General features: G+C 36.4%; 2 pseudogenes; one reads left to right on the top strand and one right to left on the bottom strand.

The window, feature by feature from the left end:
• The window catches only part of LOC143382676 (C-type lectin domain family 4 member A-like), a 45,386-nt pseudogene extending 39,769 nt beyond the window's left edge, over window positions 1-5,617 (bottom strand).
• A 6,973-nt stretch (window positions 5,618-12,590) lies between these two features.
• On the top strand, window positions 12,591-13,597 carry LOC143382814 (rab5 GDP/GTP exchange factor pseudogene; annotated as a pseudogene).
• The last annotated feature ends 8,613 nt before the right edge of the window (window positions 13,598-22,210 follow it).

Here is a 22,210-nt window from a genome sequence, read left to right as displayed (position 1 = left end):
AGGAGGCAAGTTACCTCCACCAGGCAGTAATGTGTCAGGGTCCCTTTCATCTGCTGGACTGGTATCAGGAAAATAAATAAGTGAATAAATAAATAAATAAATAAATAAAATGTTTATATAATATCTAGACTTCAAAACCTCAAAATAGAAATATCCAAGTTTCAACACAAAATAATTAATCATACCGAGGACCAGGAAGTTCTCAATTTTAGTAAAAAAAAATGATAATCAATAGCAGCAAACAAAAAAAGAGAATAAAAATGTTAGAATTATCTGACAAAGATTTTAAAGCAACTATGATAAAAATGCTTCAACAAGAAGATTCAAACAATTTTGAAAAAAAAAGGAAGAGAACTAAATAACTTAGAAAATTCCTATGTCAAAATTTAAAAAAAATTATGACTGGAATGTGGCTCAGGGCTTTGGCAGCCCAAGGTTCTATCTCAGGTACCCAACACAAACCACCATCCCCCAAAAAACAACAAAGGAATGCTGACTCTCAATGACATGGTGGAGGGGAGAGCATGGGAGTGATGGAGGAACTTTAGACAAGGCAAATAGGAGGGAGGACAAGGGAAGGGGCAAGGGGGCAGGAATGATGATGGAATGAGTTAGACATCATTACCTAAGTACATATATGAAGACACAAATTTGTGTGAACATACATTGGATGCAATCAGTGACTTAAAATATTATGCTCTATATGTGTAATATGAAATGAATTGCATTCTGCCATCATGTACAACAAATTAGGATGAATAAATAACTTAATAAAAAAAGAAATAAAAAAGTAGACTCAACAAAAAAAATGTAAAAAATGGAAATTTTGTCACTGACAATATAATAACATTTTAAAAGCTTAGCAGACTTCCTTTGGCCTCCATCTGCCACTCCTTCCTGAGTCTTCAGCAGGAAAGTTACCCATATCAAATTTTGGACTTATCAACACCCCACATTTCCATGAGTCAAGTTCTTAAAATAAATATCCATATTCATATTGCTTCCATTTCTCTAGAGAGCACAAACATAATACACCACCTTAATAAATGGGAACATGACTCTTCCATCATACAATATTAATTGCATGTAGCAATCTCCTAATGAACTATATAGTGTGGGTAGGAAAGGGAAAAGTAGCTTCACAATGAGAAACCTGACAAACACTACCTCAGGTGATCAAGTTCAGCATCAATAGTCAACATTCACTTTGATAATATATACCCTTGAAATAATGTGATTAATAGCATTTTATATCTGTGACCTTCCTCCGAAAAACAAATAATCCCTCTATAATGATTAGAAAAACCTCAAATTTAACACAGCGACAACCAATAATATACAGAATGGTGTTCCCCTAAATGTCAGTGTCATCTAGCAATAAAGTTCTGAAAAAATATCATAGCAAAGAGGAACATAAAGAGAGATGACAAATAAATGGAAGGTGGAGGACTGCACAGGATTATATGTATAGAAAAAGAACAAGAGTTAAAAATTGGGGAAATCAAGAATGTTGGGCTAAGGAAGTGGCTCAGTGATAGAGATGTGCCTAGCATGTGTGAAACTCTGAATTCAATCCCTACTATCAAAGGGAAAAACTCATAAATATTGGTTCACTTGTTGAAAAAAATGTCCTTACGTAGGAATAACTTAATAATAATGGGCACTGTGTGTACAAGTAGAGTCAAAATAGAATCTTTTAATATTATCTGCTCAGATTTTCTGGCAATTTAAAAATATTTTTAAAACTTGTTATTTAAAGGTAAAAAAATTCACATTCACAATAATATATTCACCTTCACTTTTATCAAATTGTTTGACATGTGAGAAAAACACTAGCCTTGCAGAAACCTCAGATAAAAGAAGTCTGAATAAATATAGTAACAATATATCCTTTTCCCAAATCAAGCTTCACATGGATAACTTTCAATATCCATATAAGAATGTTAGATTCTGGGTTGCGGCTATAGCTCATTGGTACAGCGCCTACCTGGCACATGTGAGGCACTAGGTTCAATCCTTAGCACCAATAGAAATAAATGCATGCCTCCTTAAGTCAAATTTAATTATGTCAAATCCCTGCCCCAAATTCCACAATGACTCCACATGACTGACAAACTGCACACTGGCCTCAAGGTTCCACCCTTCTTGTACTTAGACTCCTTTGCAATGCAACTTTGTAGCCTCTCCAATCAAGAATTAGGGTCTGTTTTTTCACCAATAGAATATGAGCTGCCTTTAAGACTTCATTTAGCGAATAGAATGTGCAAAAGCAACCAGGCTAGTTTCAAATTGTGATTGGTTTTTGCTCACCCTCCATCTTCGAAGTCTGCAAGTGGCCATGTGAATAAGCCCAGGCTGGCCTGATGAATATGATGAAAATGTGGTAAAATTGCCCCTTTCATTCCAGTTGACATGCTCTTCTTCACAAGTCAAGTTGCCTTTTATCGGTCCCTAACATCATATGCATGAGTGAGTTCAGCTAGGACCAAAGAAACTCCCATCTGAAACCAATTTAAATTGCCAAACCACATTTGCATGAGCTAAATAAATAGTTGTTACAATTCACTGGTTTAGACTTGTTTATTAAGTAACAAAGGATATTTTATAAAATAATCTGAAGGGAAAAAAATCAAAAAATTTTTGATAGTATATAACATGATCTGAGTTCTGTTTATGTCGGCCACCTACAACTTTACTTCATAGTATTTCACATCACATTATATGTTCCTAGTCAGACACATTTATATTGCCCCCAAATCTTGTATATTATAATATAATCTGTGTGCATTCATTTTGGTACTAACAGATGTAACTGTCTCCTACTTAAGGAAACCGATCTCAGCCTCCTGTGCTCACTTCTTACCTGCACAACCCTTCCCATCTGGTGTTGTAAGCACTGATTATATTTTTTAAAATTATTTTTGGATTGAAGATGGACACAATACCTTTATTTATTTTATTTATTTATTTATTGTGAGGTGAAGATTGAACCCAGGGCTTCACATATGCGAGGCGAGTGCTCTACCACTGAGCCACAACCCCAGCACAGCACTGGGTATTTTAACTATTCTCTTCATATCTTGAGACCAGTGGCTGTGACTATTTCTGGATTCTCTAACACAGTGCCTAGCAGACAATATGTATGGTCATTGGTACTTATCGAATGACCAAAGTAATGAATCAAATATCTACCCTAATAAATGCTGAGTTTTATGACTTTTGAAAACTTGTTAAACTCTGAAATACAGCATATGCATAAATCCACCTATTTGTTAAATTGATTTTACCTGATATCTCACAATGTGCCAGACAGAAATTATTAGAAAGAAATTCACTGGGAACTCTTTCTGGAACATTTTCTTCCATCACCTTCATGTCCACCTGATCACCCAAAAATATGTCTATGAGGTCAAATAAGACTAGCCTTATAAAAGCTATTAAGGAAATATAGATGTGTCCTCACACAGAATCTGTTATAGAACTGATGACTCATTGATTTCACTCTAACATCAACCCATACACACATATCTACTCTTCAAATTTTCTCAATGAACATGAATTCCATTATTGGTGAAAAAGCAAAATTGCCATGAAAGCTCAGGAACTCTAGCCAACACCTCAGAGAATATTAATTTTTCAAATATCTGCATCATTGTGAAATGTCACGTTCTAATGTATAGTTTCTGTTAATGAAAGGCAGGCATTGCTAACTAACCCAGTTGGCATACTTACTGATAAAAGAGACAGACAATAAGATTTCCTTCAGCATGAAAAGTATCAGCAACAAGGCAAGAAGAAGCTTGGAAAAACCAAAACTACTCAGATGAGGAATGGTGTTTCCATGGTGATCCAAAGGATAAATCAAATTAATTCCTCTGAAAGAAATTCTATCCTTATTTTCAAATCCTCCTCTATGAGTTGGCTTTTTGTCACTGTGACAAAACATTTGACAAGAATATCTTAGAGTAGAAAAAGTTCATTTGGGGTTCATGATTTTAGGGATGTCAGTCCATGGTCAGTCTTCTCCACTGCTCTAGGCCTGAGGTGAGGTAGAACATCATACAAGCGTGTGGTAGGAAAATATTGTTCAGCTCAAGATAGCCAGGAAGCAGAAAGAGCAAACAAGGAAACAGGGGAAAATATAATCTGCTGAGGAATGATGTTGATCAAATTATATTCTCATATAAAGTACATGTATGTATATGTAACAGTGAACCCCATGATTGTGTATAATTATAATTCATCTATTAAAAACAAGGAATTGAAAAATATATTATCTATGGCATGCCCCAGTGATTTTTTCTTCAACTATATCACACCTGATTACCAACCAGTAATCCATTCTAGTTATTAATCCATCAAATACGTTAATTAATGCACTGATTAAGTTATAATTCTCATAACTATTTTTATCTCCAAACATTCTTGAATTGCCAAATAAGCTTTTCAGGGCACATCTCATATTCAAACCTTAACATTCTGCCCCTGGTCCCCAAAAGTTTATGTCCATCTCACAATGAAAAATACCTTTAGTTGATCTCCAAGAATCCCCATAGTGTTCAAAGCTCCAAATTTTCCCAATAGACCAAGTCCAAAGTCTCCTGAGACTCAAGACAATCTCTGTGTTGTAAGCCTCTGTAAAAATCAAAAGTAAGTTACATATTTCCAAAATGCAATCCCATTCCCAAAAGGAGAAATAAGGATATAAGAAAGGGATGGATCCAAAACAACCAAAACTCAGTGAGGCAGATATTAGTTTCTGTAACTCCACGTGTAGTATCTGGGGAATATTGTGGTGTGATGTAATCTTCAAAGGTCTCTGCAGCTCCACCTAAATGGCCTTGCTGGTTGCAGTCCATGTGATCTCTTTCTTAGGCTGACTCCATCTACAGCCAACACCTTTCCTCAGCAGACATTCCATATTACTGGCATATCTTAATCCCTGGGATCTCCATTCCAGCTTCAGCTTCCCCTTCACAGCTTCATGCATGCCCTCTCAAGGGAATCCTGCAGGGATTCCAACACGCACGGCTTCACTTTTCCTGAACACTCAGGTCTTCCTTTGAAATCTCACTAGAAACTTCCATGATCCGCTGGCTGCCATCAGCTCTCCTCTGCAGTAATCTACAACCATGTGTTCTGCCTGACCTCAGGGCCACCGTAATAGATCTGACTCACTATAGACTAACCTCTGAAATATTGACCCCAAATAAGATTCCTCTTTTAAGTTGCTCTTATCTGGTATTTTAGTCAAAGTTACAGAAAAGCTAATATCCTCCTCTTCTACTTTTCAGTTTTCTTTCATAAAGCACAATCACTAATACCATGAATATTTGAAATCATATGAAAATTGAAATAAGAAAAAATAAATGATATTTATAAAAACTTTATAAAATACCCCAAAACACAAAATCCTATCATTGAGAATAACTATTCTTAATATTGGTAATAATAAATTACCAAACAGTAATCCACTCTAATCATTCATCCATCTAACATATTAATTAATGCACTGATTAGGTTATAATTCTCATAACTATTTTACCTCTGAACATTCCTGAATTGCCTCAAGCTTTTCAGTGCACATCTCATATTCAAACCATAACATTCCGCCCATGGTACCCAAAAATTCATGTCCATCTTACAATGGAAAATATCTTTAGTTGATCTCCAAGAGTTCCAATAGTTTTCAAAGTTTATCACATATCCCTTCAGTAATTTTTGAAGTATTTACAACATATATGCACATTTTTCCATCTCTTGACACACATATTTACTGATTTCTGATTCACTATGTTCTTTTATACTGTTTCATGAACATTTTTTAACATATTTTTAAATATTTTAATATGGTTCTTAATATTTCATTACATATTTAAATATTCCAGATTGTGTCCAACTTGCAAGTATGTTATTAAACATAAAACTTTCTTACCAAATTTAATATTTTTAAGATAAAATCAGTCTTTTTAGTCACTGTTCTGTGGTTAGAAACTATTTTCTGGACTGAGTATATAGCTTCATGCTGCAGCAATTTTGCCTAGGATATAAAAAACCCTGAAATTGGACACCACCAAAGGGGAGGGAGCCAGTGGGGACACATTCTATTAAGATAAAAACACCAAATAAATAGAAAAAAATATTCTTAAAATTATATTTTGCCAATCTTGAGGAAGAAAAACTCAGTATTATATTCTTTCAGTTCTGGAAATATAGGTACACATATTTTTTATATATTTATATCTGGAGGGATACACAAGAAAATTCAAATTCTGATTATCTATGAATTATAACAGTAAAGAAAGTGGTATCGATCTATTTTATCCCAATTTACAACTCTACAACTCCTTCATTTCTATCTACAGGCAGCACAATCCTCAAGAGATTCCTGGGTTTCACAGACATGATCACTTCAGACAGCAACTAACATTTCCTCTGCCTGCTTACTAACTGTCTCTTCATCCTTCACCTCACAATTAACTTTATCCACTGGAAAATGATTTTTACCTGCAGGAGAATTTGAGTTAGTTGTGGAGGACTTCAATTCATTTTGTAAACTCACTTCTGCATAATTTGTTCCCAAAGCCATCATGGGAAGAAACCTTCTGCTTTTTTTCAAAAATCCCATGCAATATTTTCCTTAAAACATGCTACAAATGAGATTCTATCCTGAGAGCAAATTATTCCACACCCTAACTAGATGAGAGCCCAAGTAATAAATAGACACATACCCCTAAGAGTCAAATCATGTGGGATTTGGCTGGGCCACAGGGATCCAATCTTCTGGACAACCAGAAAAAGAACCATACCATTCAAATATAGTCAAAATAGATAAACAAATGTAACAAAAGTGGGAACCCAAATATGAAGAAAAGAAAAAGAGGAACCAAGCAATTAGAGAAGTCGTTTTTTCCAAAGAATGTTATTTATAATTTTGAAAATGTTGAAAACTATCTATATGCCAAAGACTATGGGTATGGTTAAAACACATTAGAGAAATCTTTCCTAAGACATTCATTCTATAAATTCACTAGCAAAACTGAAACGTGAGGGTGTCCATTTGCAAGTGTAATGTATTTGCCAACCAACCTGAGCAGCACTTGCTCGTATTGCCTTCATGTCATCAGGTTTGACTGATCAAGCAGCTTTTTTGTGCAACATTCTAAGGTGATCATTGACACAAATCTCAGATGACAGCCTCCCCATGTTCAGAGCCACCTTCCTTTAGCATGGTGGGGAATGAATAGTCTGAAGTTGTCCTCTGTGCTCTCTGCTTTTCCTGCTGTTCACAATCAGCACCATCATCAACCTTCATTCATTCATTTTGCTACTAGTCACCTCCAGAACTCCTGAAATCCAAAATAAATGAGGACACCACCAGCTGGGAGCCATTAGCCAAGTAGGTATGACAATTTCCTTGCCAGCGTACCCCATGTTGCTTAGTGGAAGGACTCGTGGAAATAGGACATTTTGCAGTAACATTGCATGTAAGGTGACCTTGCTCAAGGACCAGGACGGATCCGGGTTTAGGGCGGTTCCAGGTTTAAGATTATTCCTGCTGGGAATAGGGCGTATCCTGCTACCTGAGTTTCCCCTTGAGTTCTCCTGGGATTCAGAGAGTATTTTGGGAGGCAGAGGAGGTGGATTTGGGCAGAGAATGTGGATTTCCCCAGAACGTGTTTGTAGAGTGTCGGTGTGAGATCGGGAATAAAGAATTGCTGTTTCAATCTACAAAGCTGTGAGTGGCTCGTGATTTTGTGCCCAGCCAGACTGCAGCAACCACCTTTATTTCTACACTTATCTCTCCCTTTATCACTCACACCACCTGAACAATCTGCTCTGGAAAGTAAATATGACTATACTTAGCAGTTGGGAAAATTAAATGGAATCACATGGAGAAGAGGATGAACTTAAACTGAGTGCCAAATCTAATTTATTTTTCCAAAGGCCAAAATGAAAACAGTCCAAAAACTAAATCTTTCATGTGGGATCATTCCACAGGCCTGCTCTCAGCTCAAGCCCATGTTTTTTGCCTCACATCTCCCCCAACAATTTCCCTTCTTTTAATAACCCCTACCTCTTTTTTCCTCTTATATCTATTTTCTTCCTTCAATTTCTTTCCCTTTCTCTCAACTCTATATTTGTTTCCATTCTATTTTACATTTATTTTTATATCAAAATATACTGAAAACACTAAGTTCACAGTAATATGCCTAATTCTAATTCAATGCCTCAGGTTTTATTTTCATTTTCTCAATTTCCACATTTCTTTCACAAATCAGTTACAGAAAGAAACTTGTGTTTATTATCTTTAACTTTTCACTTGTTGTTAACTGATTTTACTCTGGATGCTACCAATTTCTCATTTTTTTTGTGCCATCCTTCCTTAAGACACTCTTTTCTCCCTGATATCCCTTACTTTCTAGCTAATCTCTTATCCCCTAAACAGAGACATCCTCACTCTAATTGAGTGTTCCCACATGGGGCCAGCAAACAACACCCCACCAAATGTACATTCTCCTCACCTTGCTGAGGGTCTGACACCTTGTGCTAAGCCACACCTCAAATTTGCAACATACATGAAAAAAAAAGAGTCAGTGTCCTACACGATACTATTCACTTGGACATTCTCGTCCAGGACCATTCATACTGTTCCCTTAAGTTGGCGGGTTTATTGGGAAAAAATGGTGGTTTCAGGGACATGGTATATTATTGTTCTTCTTTTCTTTAAGGATGACACAGATCAGATTCTTAAAGCTTCTATGTAGGCACCCTGGCCTGCCTGAGCTCTCACAGCCTACAAGGATACATCCATGGATAGAAGTCTTTACCATGTAAGGATCAGTCTCCCCTTCTGGAGTTTGCCACCATGTGGAGAACTCCCTTATATAGCTCAGTTTCTGAAACCCACACCACATCTATCTTCTGTGTAGATACTTTCCTTAACCTGCTTGGGCTTTGATATCCTATGCCAGGTCCTCCGCTGCCAACAAGAATGCCTTCTGGAAACAATCAAGAATATGGACAGAGATCCTACAGATTGGGAGAAAACCTTCACCATCAGAACCTCAGATAAGGCATTAAATTCAGAATATACAAATAACTCCAAAAACTTAACTCAGAAAATTGAATAACCCAGTCAATAAATGGACAAAGGAACAGAACACACACTTCACAAAAGAAGTACAAATGGTCAAGAATTACATGAAAAACTATTCACTATCTCTAGCAATTAGGGAAATGCAAATTAAAAATACACTAAGATTCCCTCTTACTCCAGTCAGAATGGCATTTATAAAGAATACAAGTAACAATAAATGTTGGAGAGGATATGGGGAAAAAGAACCTCTCATACATTGCTCCTGGGAGTGCAACTTGGTGCAATCACTCTGGAAAGCAGTATGGAGATTCCTTAGAAAACTTGGAATGCAAGCACCATTTGACCTAGTTATCCCACTCCTCGGCATATACCCAAAGAACTGAAAACCAGTTGTATTTACAGTGAAACAGCCATATCCATGTTTGTAACAGCTCAACTCACAATATCCAAGCTATGTAAACAACTAGGTGTCCTCCAAAAGATGAATGAATAAAGAAAATGTGGTGTGTATACACAAAAGAATATCAGCCATAAAGAAGAAACAAATTATGGTCTTTTCCAGTAAATGGATGGAACTGGACAATATCATGCTAAATGAAATAAGCAAATCCCAAAAAAACAAAGACCAAATGTTCTCTCTAATATGTGGATGCTAACCCAAAACAAGGGAAATTGGAGAGAGAAATAATAGAAAAGATTGGACTAGACAAAGGAAAATGAGGGGAAGAGAGGGGGAGGTGAATAGGAGAGAAATCAAGTTAATTGGTCATAACTTCCCTAGGCTTGTATTTGTATACATGACTAGGGTAACTCCATATCATGTACAATCACAAGAGTGGAGCCTAATAGATTAAGTCAAACTTTATGTATGTCTATTCTTCCAAAATACATCCTTCATTTTACTGTCATGTAGAACAAAAATAAGACATAAAAAATTTGTAAAAAAAAAAATGCCTTCAGTACCTTGCTTATGTGATGAGTTCCAAAACTGGACTGTCTACATACAGATATCCTCTTTACCCTGCCTGATCTCTGAAACCCACCCAGGTTTATCCTCTGCAAAAATGTCTTCTCACCCCTCTTAGGCACTGAATCCCAACAAACATTGGAACTAACACTGTTCAGCAGTGTCTACTTGCTTCTCCCAGATGCTGAGATTTCATGCCAGGCTGCACCTCTCCAGGGACTCACTCCTCACCCAAAAGGGGCTCTGACTTCTTACAGAAAATGACATCATGTATGGATGACTTCCCAATCCTGCTTAATTTATGTTCCCCATAGCTGACCACACAACCACTTAGATGGCCTCTTCTCACAGATTGACATCTCACACCAGCCTTCCCCTATTGGGGACACCTCCTCAATTCTTCTGTTCTCTGCTACTCTGCTCTGGACCACGAACACTTATAGACATCCTCTTCACCATGCTCAGGTTCTGATTATCCATGCCAAAAGACACTCCCACCACCATGGTGAAGTTTTATTAACTTTTCATGGGCTCCAATACAACTGTCAAGCCAAACCCCTTCATTGCCACCTTTTCCTGCTTGAGCTCGAGGGCCTGTTGCCTCATTGCTTCCACCTGCTCACCCCATCTTACAGCAAACACCTACTTTGCCCTGTGCCATCTAGTGCTTATTTTGGACTGAAAAATTTAGTAGGAAAGGATGCTACAATGCAAAAAAAAAGTTTTATGTTCTCTGCAATTAATTTTTGGACTTCACAAAGTGCATGCATTTAGACAGTTGTGCTCACACACACCCTCCTCCCAATAATAATAACTGATTCTAAGAGGTTGTCTCATCCAAGTTCCTTAAGCAAAATAGGTTTCTAAAGTTATGTCTCTCTCCCTAGAATAAGCCAAATAGATTGCAAATAGATTACATTGTGTCTGAAACAACCCCAAAGCTGAGTGGTTTATAACATTGATTTCACATAGTACATGTGCTTAGGATGTACTTCAAGTTGACTATAACTTGATGTGGATCCTTTCTGAATGTTTTCTCATTCTGGAACCCAGGTGTGAGGCATGGTGAGGAGGATGTCCACACATGCAGTGTCCCACAGCACAGTACCAGGGTATAAGAGGATTGAGAAGGTATCCACAATCATTGATTGGCTCCTTGTAAGCTGAACTGTGCAGTAGCGTCTTCAATTTGGATCAAGTGCATATTGTATTCATTCTGGTCTATTGGAAAGTTAATGTCACCTGGATAAACGTGAGAATGGGCAGAAAAAGACACTCAACCCATGGGAAGACATGTTAATAGCATCAAAACTTAATCCTTTCACAGAAAAAGATATATACACTTGAGAATTGTGATGCAATCTATGCCCAAGTCCGTTAAATTATAGAGCCAATGGATCTCTTAGACGGTGATCTTCAAAATGGAGAACAGGTACCCTGGTTGTTTAAAAAGAGGAACCACTTGTACAGAAAGATAAAATACTAAAACTTCTATTTATATTTCCTTATGATTTTAAGAAAAAAAATAAGCTTTCTGACATTTTATGGATTGAGTATTAGGTTCCTGTCATTTATGGTATATGACCTATTTTGAAGGAGGCACAGAAGTTCCTAAGAAATTGATGTTCTACCTTTCATGTTGACTTTTTTGCTACATTTGATTCATGATCTTCTTGTAAATAAAAGAGTTATGTGCTTCAAATTTTGCTCACTTTTTCAGTGCTATGAATACTTTCCCAATTATATGCTAATTAGCACATGATTAATTAAGAATATCAGAATGTGTATACACAAAGAATACTCTCTGGGAAAAGAAAATATTCTAACAAAAAATAAGAAGGAAAGTACATTATGAGAGACTGTGGAGAGACAATTCAAAAAATTGAACACAATTCATAAATTTGAACATACTGTGGAGGGACAATTCATAAAATTGAACACAAAACACCTGTTATTGCCACAGTATGATTTTTTTTTGTATCAAGTAGAGATATGGTTATCCACCTTCATTTTGAAATCCTAAAATTAGAGGGTTTCATTTAACCACCACCTCTCACCATGTATGAAACTAAATTCAAAATGTGTTAAACACCTAAATTTAAGACAGAAATGTATCAAACTATTGGAAGAACACATGGGAAAAAAACTCAATACATACATGGAAGGAAAGATTGTTTGGATAATACCCTAAAAGCACAGACAGCAAATGACAACATAAAATTAAGTCAAAGAAAAAGCATAGGAAACAACAGGGTAAAGATACAACCTACAGAAGAGGAGAAAATACTTCCTAATTAATTTTATGACAGGAATTACTACCAGAATATATAAGGAATTCTAGAAACACAACAATAAAAATACAAATTATATAACTAAAAAAATACAAATCGTTCACATGTATAGGAAAAAATTTCATTATCACTAATCATCAGCAAAATGCAAATCAAAACAACAAGGAGGCACCTCCTATAGAAGCCTGGGCAGCTGTAGTGCTGACTCCAGGAGCCGCCCAGCAGGAAGAAGATGAGCCTTAAGTCTGAGCACCTAGGAATTCATGTTGGAGAAGTGGAAGCTCCTGTGCAAGAAGGGTTGTGGCTCTTATGGAAATCCAGCCCTGCAGGGCTTCTGCTCCCAGTGCTGGAGACAGGAGTACCACAGAGCCCAGAAGAAGCAGATCCAGAAGGACTGAGAGCTGGCTGAAGGACTTCAGTAGGAGGAGGAAGAGAACTTGGCCAGCAAAAGTCAGAGCAACCAGGGGGTTCCCTCCCTCACATTTTCCAAAAAACCAGTGGAAACATCCACAAGGTAACCACAGTGAAGAAATTCTTAAGTGCCTGTTCCAGAGTTGGATCAAATAGGTCAGAAATTCAGGAAGCAAAAGCTCCCAGTCCTTCCATAAACCCCCAAAACAGTATTGAAACAGTGTCTAAGGAGTTCATAGAGTTTCTCATGACCGTCAAAAAAAAATGGACAAGAGTTAAAAAAAAATACCAAGATATTTTTGGAAGGACACATTAAAAAATGGATTTGAGCACTGAGGAGCAGTCAGAGTGTAGTAAGAAGTTTTATCAGAATGTGGCGCAAAGAATGCTGACTCATGGAAAAGTGCCTCCAGAAACAGTTGAAAAGATAATGGATCAGATTGAAAAGTACAACATGACTCGCCTCTCTAACTATGTGTTCTGTTCAGAAATCATTGACGATAGAAAGATTACACCATTCAGAAGAGGATCAAATGTCATTGATAGGGATTTGAAGAATGTGCCTCAAGATAAGTTGGCCTGCATCACCAAGTGTAGCAAGCATACTTCAACACCATCAAAATCACCAACAATGAGCCTGCTTCTGCGAGTGACTTGAGCCTTCTTCTGCTTCTTGCTCAAGCTCATCTACATTGTGCTGAAGGGCAACCTCAGCCCACCTGTAGTCCTACATCCAGTACATCACCTGCTTCTGCAACCCCAGATGGCTGATGATGGGGAGGACAGATACTATTTCACCAACCTGTACTGTGCTGGGGCTTTCATTGAGAAATTTGATGTCCAGTCTTTGAATACAACTCAGGAGGATTTTGATCACTACATGCCTAGCCACACCACTCCCAGGATGCTAGAACCCAAGAGTTGGTCTCCTGATGCTTGCTTAGGTGTGAAGCAGATGTATAAGATCTTGGACCTCCTATCTCAGTTGAATGAAAAACAGGAAAGAATCATGAATGAAGCCACAAAACTTGAAAAAGACTTAATGGTTTGGACAGATGGAACTGCAAAGAAGTTCAAGACATCATGGAGAAATATCCAGTTGAAATTAAGCCCCAAAGTCAATCATTAGCAGCTATTGATTCTGAAAATGTTGAAAATGACAAAATTTCTCCACCATGCAAACTCAGGTTTATGCACAATGTTGAACATTATGTAGGTAGTATTTATTTCAGCCTGCATTATAGGTAACAGTACTATACCCTGCAAGTGGAATCTAGAATATACTCAATTGCTTTTAAATGTCAGAGCATTTTTAAGGTACATTTTTGGGAGGTTGTTTGGGTGTTATCAATGAAAGCAAGAAATAACAAATCTTGATGAAAATGGACAGGGAATGAATGTCATATGTACTGCTTGTGGGAATATAAATTAGGATAGCCATTATGGAAAAACTAAAAAATTAAAAATAAACTCACCATCTGACCCAAAATCTCATTTTGTGTGCATATTTGAAAAACTGCAATTGTCATAAAAAAGATACATTCACTCTTATATGTATTGCTGCACTGCTTACAAAAGCCAGAATATAAAATCACATAAGTTGTCCATCAACAGACAAATGGATAAAGAAAATGTAGCATATATACACAATTGTATATTATTAACTAATGTGAAAAATGAGATTTTGTCCCGTGTAGCAACGTGAATGAAACTGAAAATTATTCAGTAAAATAAGTTAGGGTGCAGAATGATATATAATGCATACTCTCCCTCACTTGGTAGCTAAAAGTTGATCACTTAAAAGTAAATGATATACTAGTTACCAGTGACTGAAAAAGAGGTTTGAAAAGCAGGTAGTTAACTGGTACAGAAGACATTTAGTACAATAGAAAAACAACAGTTAACAGAAATGAACTGAATATTTTCAAATAGCTGGTAGAGAGGATTTTGAATTTTGTAGAGGAATGAAAATTTTAAAAGATGTGTACTGAAGTATTTTGGAGCAAGGTGTGATACATAAAACATACTCTCAGATGGTGCAACAAATACTATTTATGTAACTGGTCAAAACATTAACAATTCTCAGATATAGATGGTGGTTATGTGGAAGTTAATTATATATTCATTCAACTGCTATTTCAAACTATTCATGATAAAAAGTTGAGGGTAAAAACACAGTCTCTTTGCATAGGTTTACTTGAGTGAAAATTCTTATGACCTATTATAAGTAAAAGACTCCTAACCAAAAAATGTAATTTAAATTTTTAATCTATATCTGATAATAACCCTGAAAATTTGAAAAAGGCAAATGCAAAACCACTTTAAAATATTACTCCCAAAACTCAACTAGATTCAGATTACTAAGGAGGAAAACTCCCTCTAAAAACATACAAATGAATAAAAATTTTTTTTTTAAAAAATCAAAAAAACTTTACACCCAACAGAAAATCCACAAGCACAAGTGAGAAAAAATGAAAATGACAGTAACATGAGTGATGTTAAATGAGACAAACAGGAGAAAGAAGATAGCAGAGCAGACCAGGGCAGCAACCATCAACTCCTCTGCAGCCTGGAATCAAAGCAGGGAAAGAACAACTGATCAGAGAGGTGCGTGGCAGAGCAAATACTCGAAAACTCAACATTGAACAACTTAATACTTGGGCAACTTGGAATTAGATTATTAGATCAAAAAATAAGGAAATAATTCCTATAACCAGAGCTGACTATGGTAGGGCTAGGGAAAGGAACAAAGGCAGAAAAGCATAGGCAAACTTGCTTTCTTAACAACAGTTACAAAAAAAAAAGCAAACAGAGTTTAAAAAGATTAGAAGTAGCAAAGACAATCAAGAACATTGCACAATTCAACATAAATTGTTGGCACAAAATGGTGCTGGGAAGGGCAGATGTTTTGTGGAGACCACACCTAGACTTAGAAGAAATTAAATCTATAGAGCTTCTCCCCATCTACGGTTACAAATGAAAACACAGGGAATGCCTCAGAAGTGGGTTGTCCCATAATCCATATAGAAGGACCTTGTAGATGGATCACAGTTGACAGGGGGTTACCAAATCCCCTTCCCCTCACCACAGTCCAGGTGCAAGAAGTGCAGCTTACCTGGGAGTCTAATGGACTGAGACCTCTGAAACTATGAGCTCTGAATAAACCTTTGCTCCTTTAACACTGTTCTTGTTGGGTCTCTTGGTCACAGCAGTGACAAAACTGACTAAAACAGATGTTGTTCATAAAAATGGTTCTCCATAGATTTTTTTTAAACATGTATAATACTAAAATTAAATATTAATTTCTCAATACATTCAAAATAGTGAATTATTGAAACACGATAAATGAAGCTTATAACAATTATCTCCCACTATAAGCTTTAACTATTAAAACTTAGCTGTAATTTCAGTTACTTTTATGTTTCTTTGATCTATCATTTGCTTTTATTTGTCTTTATCATGTACTAAACATTATTGGGAGCCAAAAGAAGGAAAGATATACAATACCTATTATAAAGAGAGAGATAAGGTCTATTAGACATGCATGTGAATAAATAATTTCAGTACGGTGGAAGAGGCACAATATCACACTATGGTCAAAGCAGTTGTGGCAAAAAAAAAAGAGAAGGAAGAGACTGTTTCTCCTTGAGCTTATCAGGAAAAGTTCTATAGTAGAAGAAGAAGGATCTATGCAAAAAATTTGGAGCAAAGAAATGAGATTTTTTGCAACACTGACAAAGCATATAAGGAGTACTGAAGTCGTGTCATTATTTGAGGCAGAAAGACCAGAGGGTGCAAAGGCACTGAAATAATGCAGCATATGATTGCATCTGAATGTCTGGAATATTAGGATGAACATGGAGAATCCCTCTTTTTCTAATGAAGGCAGATAGATAGGCCACAATCAGTTCATATTATCTTTATACTAACATAGTGACACTTTAGGTACAAAAGGAAGTTTTATTTACTCTCCCTATGTCTGTGTTCCTCATCTATAAGACATATATGAGTTAGTTGATGACTTATAGATGAATCTAGGTGCAGAGGCAAAACAAAGCTAACAACAAAGAAAATAATGAACAGCAAACAAAACAATAAATGGTGGGTCAAGAGTGCACTATTTTGTTTAATTATTAACATGATATCAATAACATACTATCACTAGATTAACAGGGCAAAATAAGAGATTACAATGGACCCTTTTTTTACTGCAGGCAATAGATGTATGTTACACCTCTTTTAAAAAATGTGTGCTCCCTCCAAATCCTATGTTCTTCAAAATAGGAATAAAATGATAATTTTTTTCATAAAAAATAATAATTTTTGAAATAAATTCCAGACTACAAAACAACTGTGAAAATCATCACAAGCCTAGACATATCCTGGCTTAAGTACCCATGAGTATATATAATACTAGTTTAATCTTTTTTTCTCAAGAGAATATGTGATTGATGGCGAACTTCTAGGTATGAGTTGTAGATTCACAAACCTATATATTTTCTTCAGGTATAATTAAGAAACAATAAAATATGTGGCTGTTAGAAGTTTACAAAAAAAGAATCATGAAAAAAGTATGATACAGTATAAGCCAGTAATAGATGACATGAGAGAGACTATAAAATATTAAATTTACCACAACTGTATTACATTATACCTAATGCTTCTTCCCCAGGACCAACAGTCCATGTATCAAAGTAAAATCTGTCTGGTTACCTGGCCTGCACATCTTGACCGACTCAGGAGCAATGAAATGAGGTTTTCTGCACAATGATAAAAAATATATAAGAAATAATCAAGCAATATTTTCTAGGAGCAACTGACAGGAAAATGAGTAAAAGAATGAAGACAAACAGATATCACTAATTCAACAAGAATTTTGTGAACATCTGCCAACAAGAAAGATGTATGGAAAGTAATGCAAGAAAATAAAAATGTGGTTATTTTGTTCAAAGAGCTAAAAATCTTGGAGGGAGAATTTCAACATTGTTCTAAACAAACTGATGGAGAACACCTTTCAGATGGGAAGGATAGGTGGATGTTTGTTGGAGTAGTATTTGAACTAGCCTTATACAATGGGGAAGATTTTGACAGGCAGGTGACAAGGGAAGATATAGGTGGAGGGAATTTTAGCCAGCATTTAATACTTCTAGTGTTTGAAGAATGACTGGCACACCAGTTTACTGGAACATATTGCAACTGAAAGGAAAACCAGAAAGTTGAGGATAGACAATACATTGGACTTCAATCTCAAGCAAAGAATAATATGGAGAAGAGTAAGGAAGAAAGAAATGCCACAGTCTGGCTGGGCACAATTCACAAGCCACTTATCAAGCGGAAATGAACTTTATTTTTAGAACACATGCAGCACCACATGAGCTCTTCAGGAATTCCCTCAGAGCCCAACTGCCACCACCGGCTTCTGGGGAGCCTCTCAACTCCCCACTCCTCCCACTCTTGAGGCCGATTGACTGGGTCGCATGGGCGGAGCCTAAAGAGTCTCCCAATGAGCAGCTCCGTGGTCTGAAAGGGTGGAGAAACAGCCCAATGAGCATCACCACAGAGAAGCCAATCAGCTGGCAGCTGGAAGTTTGCTGGGGCCCCTTTGGCTGTGGCTCTCAACAAAGAAACAAGAGCAGACCAGAGAAAATGTATTGTGCTGGCAACACATAAGTTGAATTGAAAAGAAGAGAGCTATGGGAAAGCAGACTACATAGAATAGTGCAAGTGGGACATATTACAGGCTCACATTCCGACAATGAAGGGAGACATCAAATGCAACAGAGGGAATTTACCTAGAAAAGTGATCATCCACATTTTCCCCAAAACAAAAAGTCTGAGAGTTTGAAAATCAAAAGCACTTTTCTCAAAATCTCTGCCATGACAAGAAAGAACAGGGACTGGGAAGTCACCTCTGACCTAATGTCTTACTTCAGGTTCGGCTGCTATAAGGGAATACCACAGACTGGAAATTTATGAAGAGCAGTATATTTGCCTCATGGTACTGGAGGATGGGAAGTCCAAGGGTATGGTGTTGGCATCTGATGAGGGCCTTTGTGCTTTGTCATCTCATCATACAAGGCAAAGTGCAAGAGAGGGGAAAGGCAAGACAGTAAATGTGGAGACAAGTGCATGGAGTACCTCATTCATGGCATACCTTAAGGGCTTCTGAGTGGCAGACCACTCCCCTCATGCTTGGTGTCTAAACTGCTTATCTCATAGGCACAGGCCAGGGTGTGAGGCCATGTGTTGTAGTCCCTGTGCTTGCTCTATGGCCACTCCTTAATTGGAAACTGCAAGGAGAATTAGCAGAAATTGCATTGGTGGCTGCCTGTAATCTGCTTAGCTACTGCCTGAGTATATATACATGGTAATTGTGCAATAAAATCAGACCTGCTTACTGCATGGTCTCCATGGGTCTTGATTAGTGACACCACAGCCACACTCTCCTATACCCTGTTTCATGGACCTCATCACTGGACAAAAAGAGCCCACACAAACAAGTGCTGTTTTTTTTTTTTTATTTTGATACAGGGTCTAACTACTTTGCTTAGGGCCTCCAATGTGTAACCATCCTGCTTCAGCCTCCTGAGTCACTGAGGTTACAGGTGTGTGCCACCACACCTGGCCTATTAGTTCTTTCATTAAATTTTTATTATGTGTAGTAGTGGGGCTCATTATGTCATCTGTGGATATTCACATCACATAATTTGCTCCAATATATTCCCAATGCTTCCCGTTTCCCTCTCCTCCTCCCTTCCCCTGTTCACTTTCCACTACTTTTCTGCTCTTCCTATATTCAGCCATAAAAGAATGAAACTGTCTCATTTGCTGGTAAATGGGTAGGGCTGGGGGCATCATGCTAAGTGAAATGGATCAGATTTAGTCAAAAGTTGAGTGTTTTTCTGATCTAAGGAAGCTGGAGAGAAAAAAGGAATTTTAAAAGTAGAATGAAAGATTTCACAAAAATAGAAGGAAGAATTAGAATAAAGGCAGAGAGTCAAGGATAAGTGAGAAAGGGGTAGAAAGGGGAAGAACAGGGAAATAAAATCAACCAAATTATGCTATATTCATCTATGAACATATCAAAAGAAATTCTGCTTTTATGTAAAGTTATAATTCAGCAATGGAAAAAAAATCCTTCTATCTCTAGTTTCTTCTATTTCTACTTTCTCCAGTGCTTTTATCATAAATGGGTCCTGAATTCTGTTGAAGGATTTCTCTGCATCTATTCAGATGACTATGTGATTTTTGTCATGAAACATATTTCTGTGGAGAATTACATTTCTTAGTTTGCTTATGTTAGACCATCCTAACATCTCTGGGATGAAAACAATTTGTTTATGATGTACAATTTTCTTAACATGACTATGCTAACTTTCTAGCTCAAATGTTAACAAAAATATGTATTCAAAGCCATTGGAAATAAAACATATGTAAACAATGTATATTGGCATTAGTTGTTTTATTTTCCCAAACTGTTCTGAGAATAATAACCTGATACCGTACTTTGAAAATATAAAATGAAAAATGTTGTATAAATATTGAGAAAACAAATAACAACCAAATGAGAAATAACAAACATTTTGCAACTTATCCCAGTTTTTATTCTTTGCATTCAACAATATCAAAGAATGTCTATTAGTGTTCAGATCTAGTGAATGCCCAATGCTCACGTTAGCTGATGTAGCAATATTCAAAGGTGGAAAGACTGGGTTTTGAGAACTGTAACCCCATCAGCTGATTAATTCATTTGATGTACTAATCACTTGAATAAACTTCTGGGGGTAATTAGGCAGATAAGAGTGTGGCTAGAGGAAGTTGGTCACTGGTGCAGGACCTTTAGGATTATGTTTTGTCCCAGGTTCCCCCCACTGAGTATCTCTCCTCCACCAAGCCGTTCTGCCATAATGTTCTCACTTGTCTCAGGTTCAGAGCATTGGCATCCATGAAATTAGACCTCTGAGGCCATTACCCCAAAATGAACTTTTCCTCCTCTTAGTTGTTCTTGTAAGACACTTTGATCACATCAATAAATAGCTAACACAATAACAGTCAAATTCTTATTTGGTAGACCATTACAAATAATTTTCATAATAGTTTACAGTATGATTATGAACAGAGAACTAAATTTTTCAAAAACTTGGATAATTTTCTAACAAACCTCATTCCATTTCTATCTATTACTTTAAGAGACCAAAATTTATTAGTTTGTGTCATCAAGTTGAAAATTAGGTCATTGATGTTGAAAACTACTTTATGCTAACAATAATATGATTTGATGATGGATACAACAGATTACAGTTTTTTAAAATCCCTATTCACCTTGCTAAGATTTCAAATGGAATTTTATTGTATAGTAATGATTTATCAAAATTTATAGTAAACTCATGATGTGTTCAATATTGTATACTGATCATACTTGTAACAATAAGTCAATACAAAAGAATTTTTAAACCTTAAAGCCTAACACCCTAGAGGAAAGGAAATTTTTAAACATGTACTTATGTATTGTTTAGTGGATAAAAGAAATGTGACATAGGGTTGGATAGAAAGGAAGGGGGCAAGGGTTAGTTAATAATGGCGGAATGTGAGGATCATTACTATCCAAAGTACATGTATGAAGACAGGAACTGGTGTGAATATAATTTGTATATAACCAGAGATATGAAAAAAATGTGCTCTATAGATGTAATAAGCATTGTAGCGCATTCTGCTCTCATATATAAACTTAAAATTTTACATTAAAAAGAGTGACATAAATATTAGTCCAAGAGGGAAAAGAGTATAAAACATCTAAATACTAAACAAAACACTTTTTTTCCAAAGGGAAAAGACTTTATCCCCCACAGAACTAGTGGAAACCAAAATAACAGAATTTTCACTTATTCTTCTTTTAATGGATCATGGGGATTAACACTTTGTTATGGTTTCTAGACACTGGGAGATATATTTTAAAAAGAGATGTAATCAATTTAAAGGTCAGTATTTACAAAGTTTCACAAGTTGAAACCTTTGCTTCTATAACATGAAGAAATATTTTTGATGTAAAATTTCATAAAAGGTTAAATGGTCTTTTAAAGTTCCTTTTACAGGTTGACAAGCAAAACATTCCTAAGACAGTGGTCCTGGTAGAGTACCTACTAAAGGTGCTTTAATTCTACCCACATGTTTTCTTTGTTTCACAGGATTTGTCATTTGCTTAGAGAATAAAAATTCTGCTCCTCTTGGCAGGACCACAGTACTTGAGGTCATTATTGTCACAGGTATCATTCAAGATAAATATTGAGCAAAGTTCAATATAAATTTTTAATCCTCCATCCTCAGGTAAAGGGAAGCCTGAAATGGTTTAAATTCACAAGTAGACTTCATGTCAAGGACTTTGGGAACCTGCCTCAATATTTTGCAGGTTGCAGAATGTAGATTATGTACATTTTTTTCTTT

Source organism: Callospermophilus lateralis, unplaced genomic scaffold (assembly GCF_048772815.1).
Source record: "Callospermophilus lateralis isolate mCalLat2 unplaced genomic scaffold, mCalLat2.hap1 Scaffold_143, whole genome shotgun sequence".
NCBI classification, from domain to species: domain Eukaryota; kingdom Metazoa; phylum Chordata; class Mammalia; order Rodentia; family Sciuridae; genus Callospermophilus; species Callospermophilus lateralis.
Note: the sequence above shows the minus strand (reverse complement) of the source record. Positions and strands in the feature narration are given on the sequence as shown.